This window comes from Lutra lutra, chromosome 4, assembly GCF_902655055.1.
Source record: "Lutra lutra chromosome 4, mLutLut1.2, whole genome shotgun sequence".
Classification (NCBI taxonomy): domain Eukaryota; kingdom Metazoa; phylum Chordata; class Mammalia; order Carnivora; family Mustelidae; genus Lutra; species Lutra lutra.
This window is the reverse complement of record NC_062281.1, coordinates 113,567,659-113,584,529: the sequence shown is the minus strand read 5'-3', so window position 1 is coordinate 113,584,529 and position 16,871 is coordinate 113,567,659. Positions and strand designations below refer to the sequence as shown.

The window sequence follows — 16,871 nt, the reverse complement described above, 5'->3', positions numbered from 1 at the left end:
GAATGAATAATCAACCAGTTGATTGTAGTATCTGAATTTTTTTTAAAAATGAATATGGTAGTACATAGACCCTGAAGTTCATATTGGAGCATATGCTGCACAAGTACACAATTTAACAAGGAAATAAATGGTAAGCAACATTGCAAATCTGAAGAAAATGACTTCTTGAGATTTATAGCAATCATTAATTTGTAAAAAATATGAATGCCTAGGTTTGGTGAGTTGAGACAAGGCAAAAATAGATAGATAGATAGATAGATCGATCTGAACCATGCTTTTTTATTACCATGGCTTCCTTTTGCCCATTCTCTATTTCTTCATGTTCTCTTTCTTCCAACATTTATCAATTCTTTTCCCATTTGGCTTTTTACTTCCACATAAAACTGTAACACATTAAAGTTTCCCGCAATTTATTTTTTTCTTTCTTTAGATTCTTTTCTTTATCATAGATAATCTTAGATGTATTGGAGTACTTAATGTATTTGGAGTACTGCAAGAATGATTCCATATGGCCCCAATGTCTCTATTGACCTATTTTCTTCAGTTTTATGTATTAAAAGGAGTTTTTTTGTTTGTTTCTGATTTTGAACATTTATGTGTAGAATGTTTGTATTTGCATAGTTTTCTTTTCATTAAGTTGGCACTTTTGGTGTATTTCTAGCCTCTTAACTGCGCAGAAAAAACAAAAACTTCAAATGTGGCAGCAGGAGGGATAAAAGGGACATTTCTATCTTCATGTTTCATAATCACACCCTGCACTGGAGAATGGAAGTCATGGTCACATCACCAGAGAGTTGCTTATCAGGCATATAAGATTAGGGAGTCTGAGAGAAGAATGTACCCATTAATTGTAGAGAAAAATAAGAGATCATTTTCTTCATTATATGGAAATGTAGTAAGGAAAAAAATCTAGAAAAAAAAACCAGACTAAAAATTGTATTTCTGTACCAGTTAGCAGAACAAAGAAACTTGAATCAAGCAGCAGTTTATTTTCACACCTCCTACACAAAAAGAGTCAAAAGAATATTACCCACACCAAAATGATTTGATTAATTATTTTGTCAGCGAATTGAATAACTATTTCTTTTTTTCCTAAATGAACTGATCAAGTGCTTGATAACTCCTCATGTATGTTGACAATGTATGATGTCAGCATTGCTGACAATTTTCTTTTTAATTAAATACTGAACTGAGAGCATCCTTCAAATTCCTCATTAAATATGTAAGTTCATATTTATTTCCTGGGTGTCCTCTTAAAGAGACTCTTCCCCCCCCACCTCTATTGTGGTTGAGAAGTATGTATGTATGTAGGTATGTATTTGAATCTAGATAATTACTTTTTATTATTATGTTTAATTAGCCAGCATATAGTACATCACTAGTTTTTGATGCAGTGTTCAACAATTCATTAGTTGCATATAACACCCAGTGCTCATCACCACACCTGCCCTCCTTAATTTAATACCCATCACCCAGTTACCCTGATGCCCCACCCCTCTCCCTTCTGTAACCCTCAGTTTGGTTCCTGGAGTCCAGAATCTCTCATGGTTTGTCTCCCTCTCTGATTTCTTCCAATTCAGTTTCCCCTCCCTTCCCTTGTGGTCCTCCGTGCTATTCCTTATGTTCCACGTATGAGTGAAACCATATGATAATTGTCTCTTTGCTTGACTTATTTCACTTAGCCTAATCTCCAGTTACATGCATGTCGATGCAAACAGTGCCTATGCATCCTTTCTGATGCCTCAGTAATATTCTGTTGTATATATGAACCACATCTTCTTTTTTTTCTTTTTTTCTCTCTATTTTTTTAATCATTGTTTTTTATTTATTTTCAGCATAACAGTACTCATTGTTTTTTGTACCACACCCAGTGCTCCATGCAATCCGTGCCCTCTCTAATACTCACCACCTGGTTCCCCCAACCTCCCACCCCCCCACCTCTTCAAACCCTTCAGATTGTTTTTCAGAGTCCATAGTCTCTCATTGTTCACCTCCCCTTCCAATTTCCCCCAACTCCCTTCTCCTAACTTCCCATGTCCTCCATGCTATTTGTTATGCTCCACAAATAAGTGAAACCAAATGATAATTGACTCTCTCTGCTTGACTTACTTGACTCAGCATAATCTCTCCCAGTCCTGTCATTGTTGCTACAAAAGTTGGGTATTCATCCTTTCTGATGAAGGCCACATCTTCTTTATCCATTCATCTGTTGAAGGGCATCTCGGCTCCTTCCACAGTTTGGCTGTTGTGGACACTGCTGCTATGAACACTGGGGTAATGTGCCTTTTCTTTTCAGTTTGTATGTATCTTTGGGGTAAATATCCAGTAGTGCAATTGTTGGATCGTAGGATAGCTCTATTTTTAGCAGAGCCAAACATCTCTTAGAGAGGAAAAAAATAATTTACTTCTTTGACTTTACTGAAAACTTTTACTCAAAATTTTTTGTCATTGTTACTATTTTTAATTTAGGGGAAAACTCTATACTAAGGGAAAAAATTGAAATGATACATATAAATATATAATATATATTTATATATTTATGTATAGCCACAGTATAAATGAGAGCACACCAATCTGGCCCCATAAGAAATCCCCTAAATTATATAATAAACAAGTTGCTCTTTATCTGCCACAATGGCCACTTCACTGTCCAAACAAATACACCTCACAGATATTGCTGGTTTGGTTCCAGACCACCTCAATAACATGAATATCACAATAAGGCAAGTCAAATGAACACTTTGGTTTCCCAACCCATACAAAAGTGATGTTTTTAAGAAAAAAGTTATGTTTATACTGTATTCTGATCCATTAAGTGTGCAATAGCATTATATCTTTACAAAAAATGTACATTCCTTAATTTAAAATATTTTCTTGCTAAAAAATGTTAACCATCATCTGAGTTTTTGGTGAGTTGTAATCTTTTTGCTGGCAGCGGGTTTTGCCTCAGTGCGGATGGCTGCTGACCAGGGTGGTGGCTGCTGGAGGCTGGGGTGGCTGAGACAATTTCTTAAAATAAGCAATGAAGTTTGATGCACCAATTTAGTCTTCTTTTCACAAATAATTTCTCTGTAGCATGCAATGCTGCTTGAAAGCATTTTACCCACAGCAGTACTTCTTTTAAAATTGAAGTCTGTCCTGTCAAACCCTGTCGCTGCTTTAGCAACTAAAGTGTGTGTCATATTCTAAATCCTCTGTTGTCATTTCAACCATCTTCACAGCATCTTCACCAGGAGTAGAGTCCAGCTCAGGAAACCACTGTCTTTGCTCATCCGTAAGAAGCAGCCCCACAGCTGTGAAAGTTCGATCAGGAGATCGCAGCCATCCAGTAACATGTTCAGGCTCCCCTGCAGCTTCTAGTCCTCTCGCTGTTTCCACCACATCTGCTCTTCCTGCCTCCACTGGAATCCTGAGCCCTCCAAGTTACCCATGAGGGCTGGGATCAACTGCTTCCAGACTCCTGTTCATGTTGATACTGTGACCTCTTCCCATGGATCATGAATGTTCTTAATGGCATGTAGAATGGTAGATCTTTTCCAGAAGGTTTTCAATTGACTTTGCCCAGGGCCATCAGAGGAATCGGTATCTTTGGCAGCTATAGCCTTGCAAAATATGTTTCTTGAATAAGAAGACTTGAAAGTTGAAATTATTCCTTGATCCATGGGCTGCAGAATAAATGTTGTGTTAGCGGCATAAAAATGATATTAAATCCATTGTACATCTCCATCAGAGTTCTTGAATGACCAGGTGCAAAATATGAATATTTTGAAAGGAATATATATATTTTTTTCTCCTGAGCAGGAGGTTTCAACACTGGGCTTAAAATATTCAGTAAGCCATGTTGTAAACAGAACATGCTGTCATCCAGGCTTTGTTATTTCATTTATGAGTACAGCCAGAGTGTATTTAGCATAATTCTTGAGGGTCCTAGGATTTTTGGAGTGGTCAGTAAGCATTGGCTTCAGCTTAAAGTTACCAGCTGCACTAGCCCCAACAAGAGAGTCAACCAGTCCTTTGAAGCTTTGAAGCCAGGCATTGACTTCTCTCTAGCTATAAAAATCCTACATAGCATTTTCTTCCATTAGAAGACTGGTTAGTCTACATTGAAAATCTGTTGTTGAGTGTAGCCAACCTCATTAATGATCTGAGCTAAATCCCCAGGATAACTCGCATGCAGCTTCTCCATCAGCACCTGCTGCTTCCCCTTGCACTTTTATTTTATGAAGATGGCTTCTTTCCTTAAATCTCACAAACCAACCTCTTGCTACTAGCTTCCAGCTTTTCTCCTGCAGCTTCCTCACCTCTCTCAGCCTTCACAGAAGTGAAGAGAGTTAGGGCCTGGCTCTGGATTAGGTTTTGACTTAAGGGAATGTTGTGGCTGGTTTGATCTTCTATCCAGATCAGTACAACTTTCTCCATCACAGCGATAGATTGTTTTGCTTTCTTATCATTAGAGTGTTCAACAAAGTAGTGCTTTTGATTTCCTTCCAACCCTTTTCTTTCGCATTCACAACTCGGCTAACAGGTGTAAGAGGCCTAGTTTTTGCTCTCTCTCAGCTTTTGATATGCCTTCCTCCCTAAGCTTAATCATTGCTAGCTTTTGATTTGAGATACACACGATTCTTCCTTTCATTTGAATGCTTAGAGGTATTCACTGTAGGGTTATCATTTAGCCTAATTTCAGTATTGTGTGTCTCAGGGAACAGGGAGGCCCAAGCTAACAAAGATGGGGGACCAGTGGATCAGGTGGAACAGTCAGAGTACATACAACATTTATTGATTAAGTTCTGCATCTTATATGGGCACAGATCGTGGTGCCCCCAAACAATTACAATGATAACATCAAAGACCACTGACCAAAGAGCCCCATAATAAATATTTTTTTAAAAGTTTGAAATATTGCAAGAATTACTGAAATTTGACCTAGAAATGCCAAGTGAGCAAATGCTTTTGGAAAAATGGTGCCAAGAGACTTGCTCAACACAAGGTTGCCACAGACCTTCAAACTGTAAAAACTGTGATATCTGCAAAACACAATAAAGCCAGGTATGCCTGTAGTACCCTAACAGTAGCCGATGGGTACAACGTTAAAAAAGTAGACTCTCAAAAAAAAGTAGACTCTCTCTGATAAGTATTTTTATTTTGTAAACAGGGCCTTAATTGTTTGTAAAGAGTTAATCATTCTACAGTTGCATAATCGACATATTTCACATGTTCAAAACTACCATAACAAAACTGACTGTTGCTTTAAACAAAACAATCTTTTTAGGGGAAACTGGTAAAAGAAAAATCTGTTTTAAAATCTAGAGTTTAAGTTGCTATTAAATTAATGATATTAAGGAAAATAAACTGATTTTGATTACACATTTAATGTTAATTCAAGTGCCTCTTGATATCTCCTCAAATTAATTTAAGCTATAAAATTGCCTGTTGACAATCCATTTTTATAAATCTCTTGTCAAAAGAGATTTGCATTCTCCATAATTTAGTTCTAGTTTTTTATTTAAACAATAAAAAATTGTGTTTCTAATATGATTGTCATTTCTAGTTAGATTTAGCAGTATATCTTTGCAATTTACTGCACACTATTTCTTCCTTCTTTATGGATTCATTTCTTTCTTTTTTTTTTTTTTTTTTAAAGATTTTCTTTATTTATTTGACAGAGAGATCACAAGCAGGCAGAGAGGCAGGCAGAGAGAGAGGAGGAAGCAGGCTCTCTGCTGAGCAGAGAGCCCGATGCGGGGCGGATTCATTTATTTCTTAATGAAGTATGTCCTTCAGTATTTCTTCCAAGTGAGGGTTAGAAACTATGTGTCATTGTATGTCCTTAAGCTTTTTATTATCCTCTCTCTCTTAAATGATTAACTTTACTTTGAATGTTATTTTCTCAACACTTTGAAGTTTTACCCTAGTGTCTTCTAGTCTCTCCTAAAGCTGATAAAGTCAGTCTGACTCTTCCTTTGTGTATGAAGAGTTTATTTCTCTTTTCGCTCTAGTTGATTCCAAGATTATCCCTTTGTCCCCTGATGTTCTGCAATCCTTCTGCGAAACAACTAGGTATAATTTATTTCATTTTTATCTAACTTTTTGATATGAGGACTCATCACCTTTTTCAGTACAAGAAATTTTTCAGCCATCATTTCAAATATTTGCTCTACCCTATGAACACCATTCTTTGTTGCTGGAATTCTTATTCAACATATGTCAGAGCTTCTCGATTTTGCTTTCTCCACATCTCTTAAATTCTCTTTTATATCTTTATTTTCTTTCTCTTTCTGTGCTACATTTTGCATGCTTCAATCTTCCTAGTCACTCATTTTTTTCTTCATCTATGTGTAGCCTACTTTATATACTATCTATTACTGTTTTATTTCAATGACTATCTTGCTTTATTTGAAAGCTCTTTTTTTGACTTATACTTGTGGAAACAGGGAACTCAGGATTCTATACTAAGTCTGGATGAAATAATACTATAATATTGAGATTGTATTTCCAGAAAGGAAAATCCTATTAATTATGCTACAAGATGCATGAGAAAAAAGATGTGTCATTATTTTAGTAGCCCTCGTACCTAGCAAACAGCCAGACGAATTGTATATCTCCAGTAAATGTTTTCAGTAATGAATTAAATGCAAACCAACTGAGTATTAAACCTAACGGTAGGTTAGCATCTTTACTGCTTGTCAGTAGTTCAGGTACAATGACTCACAAACCAGAGATATGTATAAATACCTTGGGCGAACATCAAAATGCAGATTCACAAACCTACCCCATGGAGTTTCTGATCCAGTAGGCCCTGGGAAAGATCTAGAAATCTTATTTCCATAACTTGCATGATTTTTATCCTGGAAGCTCAGGAAGCGCCTTGAGAGAAGCATTCCTGAGTGCAATCACCTTTAGGAGTGGTAGTGATAGATAAACCAAAGATTCCTTTATGTGAGTTAGTCAGCAGAGGGGGCAGTGGAGACTGACAGGAAAGAATCACCTTGGAGTGAAGAAGCAAAAGCTGAATAGGAGAAAACTGTGAGAAAAGCTGATCCTGGTTTCATCAAGTATCATACCAAAGCTAGAGCATTTAAGAAATACGCAGATAACGAATGCTTTGTTGTTTGCTCTAGGAAAAAGCAGCATTTTACAGCATACCTGTGTTTTGTTTTAATTCTTCATACAGTTTCCTTTATTAATTAAAACCATTTTGAAATGGGTAGAAGAGGTTAATATTCAGCCTGTTTTCTTGTGGATTTCTTTCTTAAAGGCTTTGCATTGAATTTTGTAACGTGATAGAATGATAATGTAATGTAATTTAGCTTAATATCTATTTTGTGTTAGATGACAGTTTTATTAAGCAGAACCAATAATCATCATTATTCAGAGTCATAACGACCCATTATAAATGGTCTCATTTTTTTAACTTTAATTTTACCTCTTAGAGTATGCCTTTATAGAATTGCTAAAATGGTTACACTTGGTTTCTTTTATAAATATAATTTTAACAATCACTATGGAAACATAAGTCATCTAGTAGTTAAGTACCGCTATTCTATATATTTGATACAAAACTATTTTAGTGTCTTGGTTTCTGTTAATTAAACTTTCAGATGAGCAAATTCCAGGAAATTAAATTACCATCCTTCATGTGCTGAAGCCTTACAATTGAGATGAATAGCCTTTTCTTTCTGGGATGCCACCTTTCTAACCCCTGTGTTTATTAGAGTAGGAATTAGCAGTCAAATTAGACAGAAAAGGACTCATCCCAGCAGCCTCCGAAATAACTGGATTTACAATACCTTGTATAAAAATATTAACAAATTAAGGTGGTTTCGTGTTTCTTGGGCACTTTAGCTTAAAGTGAATAAATGTAGGCAACAATCAGATTTTCAGTCCCAACAATTGTACTGAGAGGAATTTGGAGAGAAGAGAGAATGAAGTTATTTAGGTCATGGATACTTCAGAGCAAAGAGGATGTTAAAAGTTCTTCAATTTTAAGGATGTTTGCTATAACATCAAATATCTACTTAATGTTTCATAGTTTGCGGAGCATTCTCACTTGCATTCTTTCACAGGGGCCTAAACCCTTTCCTCTCCAAGGAAGATTATTATGATTCTAAATTTACACTGTGGGTACTATGTGCCAGAGAAATGAACTCACACCCAAGCCAGTCGCCTAGTTCTCGTAGAGGCAAAGCTGATGCTTTTTTCCACAACATCAGAGTCTTGACAGTCAGAGCACATCCCAAAGGCTCTGGGTGTATGGGAACAGAGGCAAAAGGTCAAAGAAGTTCAAAAAATGAAGGGTGAAGGTCATCTTAAATACAAACTTTACCAGCTTTATATTATTGTCCAGGGACCAGCATGCAACAATTGCTTAGAATTCAAGGAAAGTCAACCCCTTTCAGCTTCTGTCACAGCACTATAGGTGGCTCCTGTTGCTTTTGAGTAATAATTCTATTTCATCTATACATGATTAAACATAACTTTCTTCTATAAAATTTGTGCCTGGATGAAATGAAGTATTTTCAAGCATTCGAGGATGCGTAGGAAGAAACCAGATCCATTCACAGATGCAAACATGGATTATAACCAATGATGCCATTATGTAATTTCATATTTCACTTTAAATTATTCATTTGCTTATTCAATAAGTAATCAGTGAATGCCAGAACTACGTTCATACACTGGGTCATAGAGAAAAGACAGGCTCTGACCTTACAAAGCTCTTATCCTAGTTGCGGAAAAAGGCATTTACAATACAACATGGTAAGTGTTACAATAGAATTCATTGGAGATCATGACAGTACCAAGGAAAAAACTTTAAAACAACCTCCCAATAACTTTTTGAAATGATTGTTTCACTGTGATTCATTTGCACACAATTCTTATCAATCAATGATTGAAAGTTTGCGTGTACATATATAGGTATATAATATGTAGCTTTACGCTTGCTGAGTTGCCACTGAACTTGAAAATAAAATAATGTTTCCAAGTTTGTTCAGACACAAGAACCTCACAGAGAATGTTAGAATTGCTTTGATTGGGCTTGGAGCATATGGTTGAATATGAGAGATACTGGGCTGTCTATATTAATCAGGGTCTTGATAAACCACATTGATAATAGCATTTTAGAAAGCCTTGGATAAATTAATGAAAGAAATACTTTTATTTCTACCCTCACAGATGTTTAGTTTCTGGGTTATAATCATTTCTTAAAACATTAGAATCACTGGAATCCTGTGACTACCCAGGAATTCTGCCAGTCTAGCAAAGTCTTTAAGATTAAGCTAAATAAATAAGTAAGTAAGTAAATAAGAAATAAATAAATAAATAATAGGGCATCTCTGTCAGTATGTCCCATGTCTATAAAGCTCTTGGTCACAAATTATTGTCATCTGAAATCCATGTTCTCCACTTGGGTTTTTTAGGTCAATTAGTTATATCCACTGGAAAATATAAATAACACAACTTATATGAATCTTATTAAGTTGGTTGGTTATATTTATATCATCTCTATGTAAAAACAATCATGGAGTTTGGAGTAACTCTTTGCAGCCATCTTCTGAAGCCTTCATGATTTTTGACCCTGGATTAGTTTCTTACCCCAAGATTTAGTTTCTTATCTAGAAAATGAGGATAATACCTACCATGTAATTCTGTTGTTAGAATCAAATATATTATAAAAGGAACTGGGATAGCATGTGGCATGGGGTAGTTTTTGAATATCAGTGACAGTTCCTCTTCATGTTTGGCTGTAAGACCTGTGCTGGATTATGCTTTTATCATTTAAACATACCTTCTTCCACCAGAGGCATTCAGTCAAAAAATTTGCTTTTTTTATTTTGTGGGGACATCAAACTCACCAGCCAGTAATTGGGCTGGCCCATAGGAGTCAACCACTCAAAATATTACTTGGGTTGTGTTTTCCCATCAAAAAAGGTTGAAACATACTAAGCATTTTCCTCTTCTTTTCTCATAGTCCTAGTGTTAAGTGATGCCTGGTGCTCTATTATAATATGCATGCTGAAGTATGTACAGTGAGGAAGCATTGGGGATGCTTTTTGAAATTCATCACGGTATCACAATACCATTTTTTAAACCCTGGGTTAAATAGAGATGCATTTTTTGACACCATCTGGATAGTTAAGCTTAGTTGGTCAGAACTTGGGACTAATATGTCAGGTTAGGGTATTCAGTCTCCCCTATGCACTAATTACAATCTGATTGATTTTTCACTCACTGGGTTTTTGTTTTGTTTTGTTTTGTTCTGGGCTCACTGACTGCAGCTGTAACTTCAACTTGCCAATGTACACCATTGCTCACAAGAGGACCAGATGAGAGTGTGTGAATGAATTTATTGCCAACCCTTTCCTACTCTAAAAACAAAGCGGTTTTGTAGGTTTGTGCTGATGGGTCATAGCACCATCTTCATATACAAATTACAGCATTTCATATGGCACTGTTTTCACTGTAAATGATAATAGAGATCATGGGGAGGCAGTACAAATTATCTTGAGCTATTGTCTTATTTATAGATTAAAGTACAATTATTTATATTGTATTCTGACATCTTAGTTTTGTTATTTGCTTCTTTTATGCTCATTCTCCCCTTAGATCTGATTTGACTATTCTTTTCTTTAGCATTCGTTCCCTTGTTAGATTGTTTATTTTCTCTGAGTGGCAGAATACCTTTTTTAAATTATTAGTATGAGAATGCTAAGTATTTACCTAATTACCCTTTAGAGAACATTGGAAGACAATGCAGTTGAACAAATGGATGAATACTGGAAAGGGATTACTGAATAATTGTATTATTTCTGGAAGTCTCAGTGACTGTTATTTTTCTTACCTTCACATATTTTTCTTCTAGGTTACTTTTTTTTTTTACTATTTTTTTTTCATGATATTTTTTTTCCTGATAGTTCTCAAGCTTATAGCTAGTAACTTTTTTTGTTCCTGTTAAAAAAAAAAATATCCTGAGAGTGTGAAAGTGCTCAGGTAAATATTATCTTTAAAAAAATCAATATTGTGAGAATATATCTGTTCATTTATTTAGAATGGAAAAGCATCTAATTCAGTATTTATTACATTATGGATTTCAGTTCATATCGAAGTTTAAAGAATTTCAAATCAAATCTTTCATCAACCCCAAATTGAAAAACTAATGTAAATGAAAGCACATAGGCCCAACACAAACAATCAAACAGAAAAGAATCTCACTGATTCATTTAGGGAATCAACTAGCCATCCATTATACAATTATTGAGAGCCTAAATTTTGTGCCAAATATTTCTGTAGATAAAAGATGAAAATACATAGCAAATGCCAACCAAAAACACATACTTTTATCAGAAAGGGAAATGATATGAATGTGTAAATAAATTAGCACCAATACAATGTAGCAGTCTATCACACTGATACACAGAGTCACTGAGAGATCACCTAGCCCACTGGGTAATCCAGTCTCGCAGACAATTCAACTTGAATGCATTCTGATTGTTGCCAAGCGATTTTTATTATTATTATTTACTTTTGTATTGGATTGATAATCTTTAAATTGGTTTCATTCCTTATGTACATATTATCCAGGAGTAGGGTGAGTAATAGAATGATAGAATCAAGGGTCATGTGGGATTAAACACTTGTAAAAAAATAATTCAAAAAGTGGAATTCATTCCTAAATTGGAGAAGTGACTGCAAAATTAGGAACATGTTTGCAGAAACTCAATAGCATAAGCCGGGCATTGACAATCTGATTCACGGCTCTCTTAACTATCTATTCACATTATTCCTTTAGGGGAAATTTGACAATGATGTCTCGCAAACGTGTTGCCACTTTCAAAGCTTCTTGCTAGCATTTTAGCAAAGTGGAAAGCAGTTCTGGCATTTTGGATAAATGTTCCCCAAATCTTCCCTGCCAGACATCTCATTAAGTAGAAAGCCTCAATAGAGTAATATGGAAAAGCAATTTTAAATAGAAGTTTGATTCACAACATAGTGATTTTTGCAAATAATATTCTGGGAAGTCTTCCTTGCTTTTTTGGATTTAATTTTACTGTTGGAGTTGTATGCCTCTTCTCATCTATTGTGACCAGTAATATTCACCCAGCCACCTATCACTCCTTTTCAAAGAGAATGGACTATAGATAAATGTTTAAAATTATTCCTTAATTAACAGAAGACTATGCAAGAAATGACTATTTTTGAAAGGAATATTTACTTATTTTGTTCTCACATACATATTCTCTAAAACATTAAATGTATCTCCTCCTTCCTAATAGGATGATACTTTCTAATAATATCATTATAGCCCTTCTTTTAAATATTGTGTTATTATAATTGTCTCTATATAATTGTGATTCTCTTGCTGAAAGTTGATGCTTGAGAATAGGGATTTTTATTGTATACACCTTTGTATCTCCAACCTGGCCACAAACTTTTTAAGTACTTAATTTTTGGTGAACGGCATGATTTATCAATGTTTGATGCTTGTTAATATCCACTTATTTTTTAATAAATATGACTTTCACCTCAACGTGAGACATGAATCCATCAGACTCCTAGAGGAGAACATAGGCAGTAACCTCTTTGATATCAGCCACAGCAACTTCTTTCAAGATATGTCTCCAAAGGCAAAGGAAACAAAAGCGAAAATGAATTTTTGGGACTTCATCAAGATCAAAAGCTTCTGCACAGCAAAGGAAATAGTCAACAAAACAAAGAGGCAACCCAAGGAATGGGAGAAGATATTTGCAAATGACAGTACAGACAAAAGATTGATATCCAGGATCTATAAAGAACTCCTCAAACTCAACACACACAAAACAGATAATCATATCAAAAAATGGGCAGAAGATATGAACAGACACGTCTCCAATGAAGACATACAAATGGCTATCAGACACATGAAAAAATGTTCATCATCACTAGCCATCAGGGAGATTCAAATTAAAACCACATTGAGATACCACCTTACACCAGTTAGAATGACCAAAATTAGCAAGACAGGAAACAACATGTGTTGGAGAGGATGTGGAGAAAGAGGAACCCTCTTGTACTGTTGGTGGGAATGCAAGTGGGTGCAGCCACTTTGGAAAACAGTGTAGAGATTCCTCAAGAAATTAAAAATAGAGTTTCCCTATGACCCTGCCATTGCACTACTGGGTATTCACCCCAAAGATACAGATGTAGTGAAAAGAAGGGTCATCTGTACCCCAATGTTTATAGCAGCAATGGCCACGGTCGCCGAACTGTGAAAAGAACCAAGATGCCCTTCAACGGATGAATGGATAAGGAAGATGTAGTCCATATACAGTATGGAGTATTATGCCTCCATCAGAAAGGATGAATACTCAACTTTTGTATCAACATGGACGGGTTTGGAAGAGATTATGCTGAGTGAAATAAGTCAAGCAGAGAGAGTCAATTATCATATGGTTTCACTTATTTGTGGAGCATAACAAATAGCATGGAGGACAAGGGGAGATGGAGAGGAGAAGGGAGTTGAGGGAAATTGGAAGGGGAGGTGAACCATGAGAGACTATGGACTCTGAAAAACAATCTGAGGTTTTGAAGGGGTGGGGGGGTGGGAGGTTGGGGGAACCAGGTGGTGGGTATTAGAGAGGGCACGGATTGCATGGAGCACTGGGTGTGGTGCAAAAACAATGAATACTGTTACGCTGAAAAAAAAATAAAAATTTTTTTTAAAAAGGGGAAAAAAGAGAAAGAAAAGAAATGGAAAATTTTAAACTGAAAGATGAATTATGAGAAAAAAATAAATAAATATGACTTTCAATGTGTTTTCTTGTCTTTGTCTACTATTTCTGTGCTAAAATTGGCTGAAACAATCCTATGCCATTCTCCTCTCTATCAGGATTACCTTTGTCCTGGTGCATATTCTTTTTTTTTTTTTAACATATAATGTATTATTTGCTTCAGAGGTACAGGTCTGTGAATCATCAGTCTTACACATTCACAGCACTCACCAGCGCACATACCCTCCCCAACATCCATAACCCAGCCACCCTATCCCTCCCCTCCAACCCCCCAGCACCCCTCGGTTTGTTTTCTGAAGTTAAGAGTCTCCCAATCCCATCTTGTTTCATTTTTTTCCCTCCCTGCCCCCCATGACTCCCCACCCTGCCTCTCAGGTTCCTCATATCAGAGAGATCACATGATAATTGTCTTTCTCTGATTGACTTGTTTTGCTCAGCATAATACCTGGTGCATATTCTCATCCTCTCTTGGTTGGCTGCAGGAATAGCCTTCTTACTACTTACTTGACATAATCAAATGTTACCACTCCATTCTATGTCTAACTTTACTCCCAGAGTGATATTTTCAACTCTCAAATCTGATTATGTCACACTCATGGTTCTGAATCCTTCAGTGACTGCCCATCACTCCACAGTGAATCTAGATTCTGATGTTATCTTACCAAGAGTCCCAGGAATATGTGTGAAGCCCCTTCTTTTCATTTCCCCCAGGTGCCTCACATATGGTGCTCATTAATATCATTGAATAAGCACTGCATGACTGAATAAATGAAGATGGCTATTGTAGATCATTTGTGCCAAAATTTGGACAGATGAGTTCATTCATAGAAGTTTCTAATGGAGCTGTCTGAAAACTGGGGTAGAGGTTTAAGGAAAGCTTTTCACACACTTGGCTGTTCATAAAAATGATCTGAAGTTTGTTTTTAAAATAAAGATTCCTGGAGTCTGAATTTCCAAAGGAAACTTGAGAATCTTTGTTTTTATAAAAATAATTACACTAAATGATTCTCATGTTTAGATAGGTTTGGGAAAGATCTTAGAGCAACAGTTAATATCTAGACACACGATGCCTACTCAATGTGGGAAGCTGGGCGTTATGACCCTAAATTCATTCACTTCCATGATGTTTAGGGTACTTGATTCCGGTGGAGATAACACTTTTTACATGTGTAGATCTCAGGTAATTGACTTGAGATTTACCTGAATGCAGATAGCAGTTTGGGGACAAATGATTGAATCCAAGTATTGCCAGATATAGAGAGTTGTGACCAGTATGTACTAATCAATGTGCTAGTTATGTACGTACTAATATGACTTGTTTTGACTCATCTATACTAGTATAGGTAGTATAGGTATACTATACTATACTATATAGTATATATATATAGTATATACTATACTAGGTATACTATACTATACCTACATACCCAATATGTATAAGGTATAATTTCAGGTGTTGGCGATATAGGAATAATAACACACACGGTCTCAGTGTTCTTTCTGCAAATGTGTCCCAACTTGCTATGCTTGTCTCCAGAACTCTCCAGTTAAGCATTATTTTCATAGCGACTTGTCTCTTAGGCAAATTGAAAATGATCATCCCCAAAGAGCCATCAGTATCCTTGTCAAAAATGAGTGTCCAGGTGTTTTTAGTCTGACTGGAAACTTCAGATGGGTTCCTATGTCCTCTGAAGGTATAATGGTTGAGTTCAGATGATCAGACACCATTTCTCACCTTTTGGAACCTATTTATATCCTGATGAGAAATTCATTCTAGGCTAACCCCTGAGTCTCTGAACACTAAGTGTCCTATCATTTTAAGTGGAAATGCATTGTATTTTTTATTTTTACCTTTTCCCCCCTTTTAATAGTTTATTGTCTCAACCAATACAGGAATTAAGTGTACAGACTAGTACATAGACGTTTACATTTTATGTATGTTACAGGAAGCACAAAAATTTATTTTATCTAAGACTGCTATATTTTGCTAGAAAATGGTTGGTAAAAGGTTAAACCAAATACTTTTCGACCTCTGGAGCTCTCCTAGAATGGTAAGAACTATTGGGTTGTGTGAAAAATCATGCATCCATTTATAATGTATTTTACAAACACTGATTATAGCAATCATGCTAGATCTATTTCCATATATCACAATCTCCATGTCAGTTATAGGGTACAGTTACATGGAACAATTATGAATCCTTTTCTTAAAACCCAGTCCTTAACCATGGGTATTCGTCACTCTGGATTTTAAACCTTGACATTTACATCTACTATATTAATGTCTGTGGTGATAGAGCTGGACCCTTGGGACCTCAATCATTAAGATTTTGCCTTTCCTCTGAGAGAAATCTTTTAAGAAAGTTGAACTTTATGAACATTCTCTTGAAAGAGCATTGATTCTAGTCTGTTTAGATTTCAAACACTTGCTGAAATACTCATTTTAATTAGGGATATAACACAAGAAATAGAACTGTACCTACCCCTCTTCTGTAGGAAATACTACTACTGTTACTTAATTATTAAGAATAGAATTTAATGTACCTACTCTATTATAGTCTTTGGGGCAACAGATTATTTCATTGTCTCTTAACTCATTTTAAAGATATTTTTATCTTTTGAACTTGGCATTTTTCTCCTCACTTTGATAATCCTATGCATATTTCAAGCTGTACAAGGTAGGAGAGTAAAGTAAGGAGAATAGATCCTATTTCACAAGCTGTGAAATTAAATGACATATAAAATACAATAACATAGTGACTGGCACTTAAAATCTATACATTAAAATTTCTGTGTAATTTATCTGCAGTTTATGGGATGTTAAGAAACAGAGGTTTGAAATGCCTATGACTTGTAAATTTATACTTGTGGTAGTGGAAGTGTTTTCAAACATCGTCAGCTTCTTAGTACACCTAATGTTTATATGAAATGTGGTGAGTTAAAATGATGGCCCTGAGGCAGGTGATGTTTTCTAATCTACATTTTTGTTTTTAATCCTATGTGGTAGTCAAGGCTTAGATTTCTTGGTATTTCATTTCTCCATAGTATTACTCCCATATTAAAAAAAAAAAACAGATTATGGCACATGCATACAATCAAATTGCT

The 16,871-nt window shown here is 35.7% G+C and overlaps 1 long non-coding RNA gene across 3 annotated transcripts in view; it reads left to right on the top strand.

Annotated features, from left to right (window-relative positions):
* LOC125098420 (uncharacterized) overlaps positions 1-16,871 on the top strand; it is a 104,870-nt gene that overhangs the window by 72,918 nt on the left and 15,081 nt on the right. Inside the window, exon 4 of one of the 3 annotated variants that reach the window (XR_007126819.1) lies at positions 14,478-14,572. The exons of 1 other annotated variant lie outside the window; for it this stretch is intronic. This is a non-coding gene — a long non-coding RNA (uncharacterized LOC125098420). Of the gene's footprint in view, positions 1-3,221; positions 3,723-14,477; positions 14,573-16,871 lie in introns of those variants that run through there. One more of the 3 variants, XR_007126817.1, reaches the window with a different exon arrangement.